Below are 12,278 nucleotides of genomic sequence, written 5' to 3' on the forward strand. Positions count from 1 at the left end.
GAATCAAATAGACACAATGAAAAATGATAAAGGGGATATCACCACTGATCTCACAGAAATACAAACTACTATCAGACAATACTATAAACACCTCTATGCAAATAAACTAGAAAATCTAGAAGAAATGGATAAATTCCTGGACACATACACCCTTCCAAGACTAAAGCAGTAAGAAGTTGAAGCCCTGAACAGACCAACAATAGGCTCTGAAACTGAGGCAATAATTAAGAGCCTACCAATGAAAAAAAAGTCCAGGGCCAGACAGATTCACAGCCGACTTCTACCTGAGGTACAAAGAGGAGCTGGTACCATTCCTTCTGAAACTATTCCAATCAATAGAAAAAGAGGGACTCCTCCCTAATTCATTTCATGAGGCCAACATCATCCTGATACCAAAGTCTGGCAGGGACACAACAAAAAAAAAGAGAATTTTAGACCAATATCCCTGATGAACATCGATGCAAAAATCCTCAATAAAATACTGGCAAACCGAATCCAGCAGCACATCAAAAACCTTATTCACCACGATCAAGTGGGCTTCATCCCTGGGATGCAAGCTGGTTGAACATATGCAAATCAATAAACGTGATCCAGTATATAAACAGAACCAAAGACAAAAACCACATGATTATCTCAATAGATGCAGAAAAGGCCTTTGACAAAATTCAACAGCCCTTCATGCTAAAAATTCTCACTAAACCAGGTATTGATGGGATGTATCTCAAAATAATAAGAGCTATTTATGACAAACCCACAGCCAATATCATACTGAATGGGCAAAAACTGGAAGCATTCCCTTTGAAAACCGGCACAAGACAGGGATGCCCTCTCTCACCACTCCTATTCATAGCGTTGGAAGTTCTGGCTAGGGCAATCAAGCAAGAGAAAGAAATAAAATGTATTCAGTTAGGAAACGAGGAAGTCAAATTGTCCCTCTTTGCAGGTGACATGATTGTGTATTTAGAAAACTCCATTGTCTCAGCCCAAAATCTCCTTAAGCTGATAAGCAACTTCAGCAAAGTCTCAGGATACAAAATCAATATGCAAAAATCACAAGCATTCCTATACACCAATAATAGACAAACACAGAGCCAAATAATGAGTGAACTCGCATTCACAATCGCTTCAAAGAGAATAAAATGCCTAGAAATCCAACTTACAAGGGATGCGAAGGACCTATTCAAGGAAAACTACAAACCACTGCTCAACGAAATAAAAGAGGACACAAACAAATGGAAGAACATTCCATGCTCATGGATAGGAATAATCAATATCGTGAAAAAGGCCATATTGCCCAAGGTAATTTATAGATTCAATGCCGTCCCCATCAAGCTACCAATGACTTTCTTCACAGAACTGGAAAAAACTACTTTTAAGTTCATGTGGAACCAAAAAAGAGCCTGCATTGCCAAGGCAATGCTAAGCCAAAAGAACACAGCTGGAGGCATCATGCTCTCTGACTTCAAACTATGCTACAAGGCTACAGTAACGAAAACAGCATGGTATTGGTACCAAAACAGAGATATAGACCAATGGAACAGAACAGAACCCTCAGAAATAATACCACACATCTGCAACCATCTGATCTTTGACAAACCTGACAAAAACAAGAAATGGAGAAATGATTCCCTATTTAATAAATGGTGCTGGGAAAACTGGCTAGCCATATGTAGAAAGCTGAAACTGGATCCCTTCCTTACATCTTATACAAAAATTAATTCAAGATGGATTAAAGACTTAAATGTTAGTCCTAAAACCATAAAAACCCTAGAAGAAAACCTAGGCAATACCATTCAGGACATAGGCATGGACAAGGACTTCATGTCTAAAACACCACAAGCAATGGCAACAAAAGCCAACATTGACAAATGGGATCTAATTAAACTACAGAGCTTCTGCACAGCAAAAGAAACTACCTTCTGAGTGAACAGGCAACCTACAGAATGAGAAAACTTTTACAATCTACCCATCTGACAAAGGGCTAATAGCCAGAATCTACAAAGAACTTAAACAGATTTACAAGAAAAAATCAACCCCATCAAAAAGTGAGCGAAGGATATGAACAGACACTTCTGAAAAGAAGACATTTATGCAGCCAACAGACATGAAAAAATGCTCATCATCATTGGCCATCAGCGAAATGCAAATCAAAATCACAATAACATACCATCTCACAACAGTTAGAATGATGATCATTAAAAATCAGGAAACAACAGTTGCTGGAGAGGATGTGGAGAAATAGGAACACTTTTACACTGTTGGTGGGACTGTAAACTAGTTCACCCATTGTGGAAGACAGTGTGGCAATTCCTCAAGGATCTAGAACTAGGAATACCATTTCATCCAGCCATCCCATTACTGGGCATATACCCAAAGGATTATATATTATGTTGCTATAAAGACACATGCACACATGTGTTTATTGCTGCACTGTTTTATTTATTGTTTATTCACAATAACAAAGACTTGGAACCAACCCACATGTCTATGAATGATAGACTGGAGTAAGACAATGTGGCACATATACACCATGGAATACTATGTAGCCATAAAAAGGGATGAGTTCATGTCCTTTGCAGGGACATGGATGAAGCTGGAAACCATCATTCTGAGCAATCTATTGCAGGGACAGAAAACCAAACAGCATATGTTCTCACTTGTAGGTGGGAATTGAACAATGAGAACACTTGGACACAGGGTGGGGAACATCATACACTGAGGCCTGTCATGGGGTGGGGGTGGGGGTTGGGCCGAGGGATAGCATTAGAGATATACCTGATATAAATGATGAGTTAACGGGTGCAGCACACCAACATGATACATGTATACATATGTAACAAACCTGCACGTTGTGCACATATACCCTAGAACTTAAAGTATAATAATAATAAATAAAAAATGTGTTGAAGTATAACATAAATTCAGAAACATACACCAATTTCAAGTGTGTGGTGGAATGACTTTTCACAAAGTCAGGGTACCCAGATAGCAAACATCCAGATCAAAATGTAGGACATTACCATCGTCAGTGCCCCAATGCACACCCATGCCCCTCACAATTCAACAGGTTTCTTTTTTTTTTTTTTTAATTATTATTATTATTATTATTATTATACTTTAAGTTCTAGGGTACATGTGCATAACGTGCAGGTTTGTTACATATGTATACTTGTGCCATGTTGGTGTGCTGCACCCATCAACTCGTCAGCACCCATCAACTCGTCATTTACATCAGGTATAACTCCCAATGCAGTCCCTCCCCACTCCCCCCTCCCCATGATAGGCCCCAGTGTGTGATGTTCCCCTTCCCGAGTCCAAGTGATCTCATTGTTCAGTTCCCACCTATGAGTGAGAACATGCAGTGTTTGGTTTTCTGTTCTTGTGATAGTTTGCTCAGAATGATGGTTTCCAGCTGCATCCATGTCCCTACAAAGGACACAAACTCATCCTTTTTTATGGCTGCATAATATTCCATGGTGTATATGTGCCACATTTTCTTAATCCAGTCTGTCACTGATGGACATTTGGGTTGATTCCAAGTCTTTGCTATTGTGAATAGTGCCGCAATAAACATACGTGTGCATGTGTCTTTATAGCAGCATGATTTATAATCCTTTAGGTATATACCCAGTAATGGGATGGCTGGGTCATATGGTACATCTAGTTCTAGATCCTTGAGGAATCGCCATACTGTTTTCCATAATGGTTGAACTAGTTTACAATCCCACCAACAGTGTAAAAGTGTTCCTATTACTCCACATCCTCTCCAGCACCTGTTGTTTCCTGACTTTTTAATGATCGCCATTCTAACTGGTGTGAGATGGTATCTCATTGTGGTTTTGATTTGCATTTCTCTGATGGCCAGTGATGATGAGCATTTTTTCATGTGTCTGTTGGCTGTATGAATGTCTTCTTTTGAGAAATGTCTGTTCATATCTGATCTTTGACAAACCTGAGAGAAACAAGAAATGGGGAAAGGATTCCCTATTTAATAAATGGTGCTGGGAAAATTGGCTAGCCATAAGTAGAAAGCTGAAACTGGATCCTTTCCTTACTCCTTATACGAAAATTAATTCAAGATGGATTAGAGACTTAAATGTTAGACCTAATAGCATAAAAATCCTAGAGGAAAACCTAGGTAGTACCATTCAGGACATAGGCATGGGCAAAGACTTCATGTCTAAAACACCAAAAGCAACGGCAGCAAAAGCCAAAATTGACAAATGGGATCTCATTAAACTAAAGAGCTTCTGCACAGCAAAAGAAACCATCAAAGTGAACAGGCAACCTACAGAATGGGAGAAAATTTTTGCAATCTACTCATCTGACAAAGGGCTAATATCCAGAACCTACAGAGAACTCAAACAAATTTACAAGAAAAAAACAAACCGCCCCATCAAAAAGTGGGCAAAGGATATCAACAGGTTTCTAAAACAGTGTCTTTTGAGAATCCAGTGACTTCTGTACGTCGTCATCTGTGGTTTCCCCAGTAGGCATGACTCTGTATATCTTTAGTGAGAAGGTCATTTGCTCTGGAGGATGTAGCCTATGGCCTTTCTGGGCAAGCAAAAATACCTACAACAAGTGAAGTACATTTAAAGGATTGAGCTCCAGTGTGTGCAAAATCAGCATGAACTCTGCATGTGATGATTAAAGCATTGATCATAGAGAGTAGCAAATAATCAAGTGGGGTGGGGAGGGTGTCCCAAGTAAAGCTTTGTCAGAAACTGCGAAAGGCATTATAGAGACATTTCTTCTTCTTATCTCTCACCTCACACCATACTTTGCACCCCAGATCCTGTTTTTCTGTCTTATATTAACTTTGACCACCCGTCACACCCATCTATCCAGAGAGAGTTCCACCCGGCAAGATGTATAGCCCTTGTTCTTCTCCTTTATCTGCTACCTTTGCTTATTGCTGAGCTTCCCCTGCCTACTCCCTTCCTTTATTGTCAATGGTGCATATCTCTGACTTTATAAAAACAACCTTGGGTTTTGTAAAAAAAAAAAAAAAAAAAAAAAAAGGGACTATTCATATACATGTCTTTATGCGGACATATGTTTTTATTTCTCCTGGCCAAATATCTAAAAGTGGAATTTCTGGGTCTTATGAACAGTAAATACTTATGAAATTTTAACTTTTAATTATTTTGTGGCACCCTTTAGGACATAGCTCAAATTTTCATTTATTAATTCAATGAATAGTTGTGCAATGTGCTGTGCAAGATACCCCGGGAATCGCAGGTGAATATAACACAAGCCATACTCTAAAGCACACAGAAAAAATAAGGCAAAAATTTCAAAGGTGAAATCTCTCAGGATTTGTGGTCAGAAAAGGCTTAAGCTGTATCTTAAAAGAAATATGTCAGTAGGCAGGTATTGGGTAAGGACACAGCAGTCAGTGGAATTTTCATGTGCAAAGGTATGAAGGTATAAAAAGCATGGCATATTTGGAAAAGTGCAAAGGTTAGGAATTGAAGGGAAGGTAAGAATAGGTGAAGACAGAGCATAAAGCTGTGCAGATGAAAGAGGATCCTCAAAGATACACAAATGTGTGTGTGTGTGTGTGTGTGTGTTTGTTTGTTTGTTTATTTTTTGGTGAGACATTACCTCACCCCTGGTGCAACCAGTCACTTCTTCCTGTGCTTGCAAAACACTTGGAGCATATTTCTCTTTAACATATCATGTGACATTCGTGGATCTGTCTCCTCTACTTTAATATGAGTTCCTAGAGGATATCTCTGCTATCTTCTGTGCTCACCATGCTTGGCATTTATTAGGGCATTAGAAAATTAGAGTTTATGCAAGAGTGAATGAACAAATGAGAATGAATGAAATGACCTACATACTCTGCCACTGAACAGATTCAGAAAAAATTCTTTATCAAAGACCTATGAGACATCCTTTATAAAAGCATATTAGAAATATGTATTTATGTCTCTACTGAAGCAAGGTCATGCGTATAATCTTCTTATGAGCTTGACTTATTAATTTCAATTGTCTTTATGATCAATACTGATTTCATGGTCTCATTGTCCCTGTAGTAATCTGCATGGATGGCTGAGATAGTTGAAATGAATGAATTAACTGTGCTGCAGCTTTCTTAATTTTGTGGCAAAATTGGCCTTAAAATTGTAGTGCTGAAAAAAAATCCTTTGTTTAAGAGAGGCTAGAAATCTTTATAGTATTGTGAGCTATCCACTTTTGACCCTAAATTGATGCTGTATTTTCATTTGTGCCAGAGCTCATAAAATCCTATTGCTTTCATGATCATTTACAGAGGTTTAAATAGTCCAAGATCCCACCTTTAATTATGAAAAGCACATGTTTTGGCAATTTGTTGTAATAATAAATAATATTTATTTCATTGCTTGTTTACTTTAATAACAGTAAAATAAACATGCAATGGGAGAGGAAGTAAGTCAGTGAAATAAGAAAAACTGCTTAGAAAAATAGAGAACAGAACCAATTCAGAAGAAAACTTGAGATATTTTGAATTGTTAATGAATTAAAATTGAAGTGAACATATCATTAGCCTCCTAAAACAAGGTACTTTGGAGAGTGAAAGGGGAATGGCAAATAATTCTGTCTGGATCACAGGTGGTATGTGAACTGTCCCAGTCAGGTTGAGATGGATGATCACCCTAATTAAAGTACTCTTTTCAAATCCCTTTGTTTCAGATTATTACCACTTCTTATCACTGTAGTCTAAAGTGCTAATTAGTAGGTCTAGGAATATCTATAGCTCTTTGATTTTTTATAAGCTCCCTGCAGACACCTTTCTTAGTGGACTTAGTGGACTGACTATTGTAGTCCAACAAGGGAGAAATTATTTTTCAAATTGCTATGGAAATATTCTGGGCTCTGGGCTATATGAGATGATAGTTATATTAATTTGCTTAATTATAATAGTGACTTCTTTATGTAAATGTATATAAAGATAAGTATATCAGAACATCATGTTGTACACCTTAAATACATACATTACAAAATAAAAATAATAGAAGAAAGAGACCTGCATCTGCTAGACCTAGTCCCTATGCTGGCACCACCACTAGCACAACTGCATAAACAGTCGCCTGCAGGATCCTTCTCCCCACTGAGCCGTGATGCCTCCATCACTGTTGTGAATGCCCACATGGAAGCAAGTAACTCAGCATCCACTAGCACCCTGCCACAGTCAACGAGCATGCACACCACTGCACTATTGCTGCTGGCACATATGGACAAGGAAAGATCCTACTACCTCCACACTACAAAATGTTTGGCTGGCACCACTCATCAGAGTGTAGTGACCGGCAGTCAGGGAACACCTTGGCCCTGCCAGTGCAATGGATTCCTAACTTAAAGGAGCCATAGAACAAAGTCAGGCCTGATACAAGTCCCCCAGAGTTAGAGCATGCACTCCAGCAACTGGGAGCTGAGAAATGGCCCATTAAAATCTTCCAGTCAACTGGACCCATCTTATACCACAATCAAACCCTCAAGGTCATCAAATAGGATAAAAGAAAAAAAACCCACCCAAGGGTCAGCAACTTCAAAGACTGTAGAAGAAACAAGAGCCCACAAAGATGTGGAAAAACCAACTTAAGAACTCTGACAACTCAAAATACCAGTGTGTTTTCTTTCCTTCAAATGACTGTGTAACCCCTCCAACAAGGATTCTGAAGCAGGCTGAGATGGCTAAAATGACAGAAATAGAATTCAGAACATGGATAGGAACAAAGATCATTGAGATGCAGGAGTACATTGAAACCCAATCCAAGAAAGCTAAGAATCACAACACAACAATACAAGAGCTAACAGGCAAAGTGGCCAATACAAAAAAAGAACATAACTGCCAGATAGAGCTGAAAAACACATTATAAGAATTTTATAATGCAATCACATGTATTAATAGCAGAATACACCAAACTGAGAATAGAATCCCAGAGCTTGAAGAATGGCTTTCTGAAATAAGACAGTCAGACAAGGATAGAGAAAAAAAATAAAAAGGAATGAACAAAACCTCCAAGAAATATAGAATTATGAAAAGGGAGCAAATCTATGACTGGTTGGTGTCCTGGAAACTGTTGGGGAGAGTGTAAGCAACTTGGAAAATATATTTCAGGATATCATGCATAAGAACTTCCCCAAGCTAACAAGAGAGGCCAACATTCAAATTTAGGAAATGCAGAGAACCCCAGTAAGATGATTCACAATAAGATCAGCCCCAAGACACATAATCTTCAAATTCTCCAAGGTCAAAATGAAAGAAAAAATGTTAAAGACAGCTAGAGAGAAAGGTCAGGTAGCCTATAAAGGGAAGCTCATCAGACTAACAGCAGACCTCTCAGCTGAAACTCTGCATGCCAGAAGACACTGGGGACCAATATTCAATACTCTTAAAGTAAAGAAATTTTAACCCACAATTACATATCTGGCCAAACTCATCTTCATAAGCCAAAGAGAAATAAGACCCTTTTCAGACACACAAATGCTGGCGGAATTTGTTACCACCAGACCTGCCTTACAAGTGCTCCTGAAGGAAGCAATAAATATGGAAAAGAAAGACCATTACCAGCCACTACAAAAACACACTGAAGTACACAGATCAGTGATGCCATCAAGCAACCACATAAACAAGTCTTCAAAATAACCAGCTAATATCACGATGAGAAGATCAAATCCACAGATACCAATACTAACCTTGAATGTAAATGGGCTAAATGCCCCAATTAAAAGGCCTAGAGTGACACGCTGGATAAAGAACCAAGACCCATGGGTAAGCTGCCTTCAAGAGACCCATCTCACATACCATGACACCCACAGGCTCAAGTTAAGTCATGGAGAAAAATCTACCAAGTAAATGGAAAACCAAAAAAAGCAAAGATTGCAATCCTAATTTCATACAAAATAGACTTTACACCAACAAAAATCAGAAAAGACAAGGGCATTACTTAGTGGTAAAGGGTTCAACTAAACAAGAAGATCTAACTATGTTAAATATATATGCACCCTGGCCGGGCATGGTGGCCTCACACCTGTAATCCCAGCACTTTGGGAGGCCAAGGCGGGCAGATCACCAGAGGTCAGGAGTTTGAGAACAACCTGGCCAACATGACAAGACCCCGTCTCTAATAAAAATACAATAATTAGCTGGGTGTAGTGGCTCACACCTGTAATCCCAACTACTTGGGAGGCTGAGACACGAGAATTGCTTGAACCTGGGAGGCGGAAGTTGCAGTGAGCTGAGATAGTGCCACTGCACTCCAGTCTTGGTAACAAGAGTGAGACTCTGTCTCAAAAAACCACCATATATATATATATATATGGTGTCACCCAGGCTGGAGTGCAGTGGCACTATATGTGTGTGTGTGTACATATATATATATATATACACACACACACACACACGCACACACCCAACACAGGAGCACCTAGATTCATATAGCAAGTTCTTAGAGACCTTCAAAGCAACCTAGACTCCCACACAAGGATAGTGGGAGACTTCAATACCACAATAACAGTATTAGACAGATGATCAAGGCAGCAAATTAATGATATTCAGGACCCAAACTCAGTACTGAATTAAATGGACCTGATAGACTGCACTCAGAAATAGCAGAATATACATTCTTCTTATTGCCACATGGCACATACTCTAAAACTGATTACATAATTGGAAGGAAAATTCTCCTCAGCAAATGCAAAGGAACTGAAATAATAACCACCACTCTTTCAGGCCACATGGCAATAAAATTAGATATCAAGACTAAGAAAATCACTCAAAACCATAAAATTACATGGAAATTGAATAACCTGCTCTTGAGAGACTTCTGGGTAAATAATAAAGTTAGGGCAGAAATCAAGAAGTTAATCAGAACAAAGGTACAACATACCAGAGTCTCCAGGACACAGCTAAGGCAGTGTTAAGAGGGAAATTTAGTGCCCACATCAAAAAGATAGAATGATCTCAAGTTAACATCCTAACATCACAGCTAAAAGAAGTAGAGAACCAAGACCAAACCAACTACAAAGTATTAATAGCAGAAAATAAGAAATAACTGAAATCAGAGCTGAACTGAAACAGATTGAGACATGAAATTCAATTCAAAAGATCAATGAATACAGAAGGTGGTTTTTTGAAAAAACTAACAAAAATAGATAGAACACTATCTAGGCTAATAAAGAAGAAAAGAGAATATTAAGATAAACACAATCAGAAACAACAAGGGGGATATTACTACTGACACAACAAGAATAGAAATAACTATCAGATAATATGAACATCTCTGTGCACATAAATTAGACAATCTAGAAGAAATAGATCAATTCCTGGAGTCATACACCCTTGCAAAACTGAACCAGAAAGAAATTGAATCCATGAACAGATCAGTAATGAGCTTTGAGAGTGAGGCAGTAATAAATAGCCTACCAACCAAAAAAAAGCCCAGGATCAGATGAATTCACAACTGAATTCTACTGGATGTACAAAGAAGGATTGGTACCATTTCTCTTGAAATTTTTCCAAAAAATTGAGGAGGAGGGACTACTCCTTAACTCATGCTATGAGGCCAGCATCATCCTGATAACAAAACCTGGCAGGGACACAACAAAAAATAAAACTTCAGGCCAATATCCTTGATGAACATCAAAGCAAAGATTTCTCAACAAAATACTGGCAAACTGAATCCAGAAGCACACCAAAACCCTTATGCACCATGATCAAGTAGGATTCATTCCTGGAGTGCAAGGTTGATTCAACACATTCAAATGAATAAATGTGATTCATTATGTAACAGAGCTGAAGACAAAAAAACACATGATTAGTTCAATAGATGCAGAAATGCTTTTGATAAAATTCAACATCCCTTCATGTTAAAAACTCTCAATAAACTAGGGATTGAAGGAACCTACCTCAAAATAATAAGAGCCATCTATGTCAGACCCACAGCCAACATCATATCGAATGGGCAAAAGCTGGAAGCATTCTCCTTGAAAGCTGCCTCAAGAAAAAGATGCCCTCTCTCACCACTCCTATTCAACATAGTGTTGGAAGTCCTGTCCAGCGCAATCAGGTCAGAGAAAGAAATAAAGAGCATTCAAATAGGAAGAGAGGAAGTCAAACTATCTCTGTTTGCGGATAACATAATCTTATATCTAGAAAACACCATAGTTTTTGGCCCAAAGGCTCCTTCAGCTGATAAACAACTTCAGCAACATCTCAGGATGCAAAATCAATGTACAAAATAACTGACATTCCTATTCACCAACAGCAGTCAAGCTGAGAGCCAAAGTAGGAATGCAATCCCATTCATAATTGTCACTAAAAGAATAAAATATCTAGGAATACAGCTAACCAGGGAGGTGAAAGAGCTCCACAAGGAGAACTATAAAACACTGCTGAAAGAAATCAGAGATGATACAAACAAATGGAAAGACATTCCATGCTCATGGGTAGAAAAAGTCAATATTGTTAAAATGGCCATATTGCCCAAAGCAACTTATAGCTTCAATGCTATTTCTATCAGACTACCATGGCATTGTTCACAGAACTAGAAAAAAAGTATTTTAAAATTCATATGGAACAAAAAAGGCCCCAAACAGCCAAAGCAATCCCAAGCAAAAAGAACAAAGTTGGAGGCATCATGCTACCTGGCTTCAAACTATACTACGGGGCTACAATAATCAAAACAGCTTAGTACTTGTATAAAAACAGACAGATAGACTAATGGAACAGAACAGCGAGCCCAGAAATAAGGTCATACACCTATAACCATCTGATCTTTGACAAACCTGACAAAAACAAGCAATGAGGACAGGGCTGTGTATTCAATAAATGGTGCTGGGATAACTGGCTAGCCATATGCAGGATACTGAAGCTGAACCCCTTTCTTACACCATATACAAAAGTCAAATCAGGATGGAGTAACGACTTAAATATAGAACCCAAATATATTTGAAAAACTCCAAAAACAACCTAGGCAATAGCATTTTGGACACAGGAAAGGGCAACAATTTCATGACAAAGATGCTAAAAGCAATTGTATCAAAAGTAAAAATTGACAAATGGAATCTAATTAAACCAAGTAGCTTCTCCACATCAAAATAAACTATCAATAGAATAAACAGACAACTTACAGCATGGGAAACAATTTTTGCAAACTATGCATCTTTCAAAGGTCTAATATCTAGCATCTATAAGAAGCTTAAATGTATAAGAAAAAACCAAACAACCCTATTAAAAAGTGGGCAAAGGACAAGAGTAGACATTTTTCAAAAGAAGACATACATGT

This window comes from Macaca thibetana, chromosome 14 (genome assembly GCF_024542745.1).
Source record: "Macaca thibetana thibetana isolate TM-01 chromosome 14, ASM2454274v1, whole genome shotgun sequence".
Classification (NCBI taxonomy): domain Eukaryota; kingdom Metazoa; phylum Chordata; class Mammalia; order Primates; family Cercopithecidae; genus Macaca; species Macaca thibetana.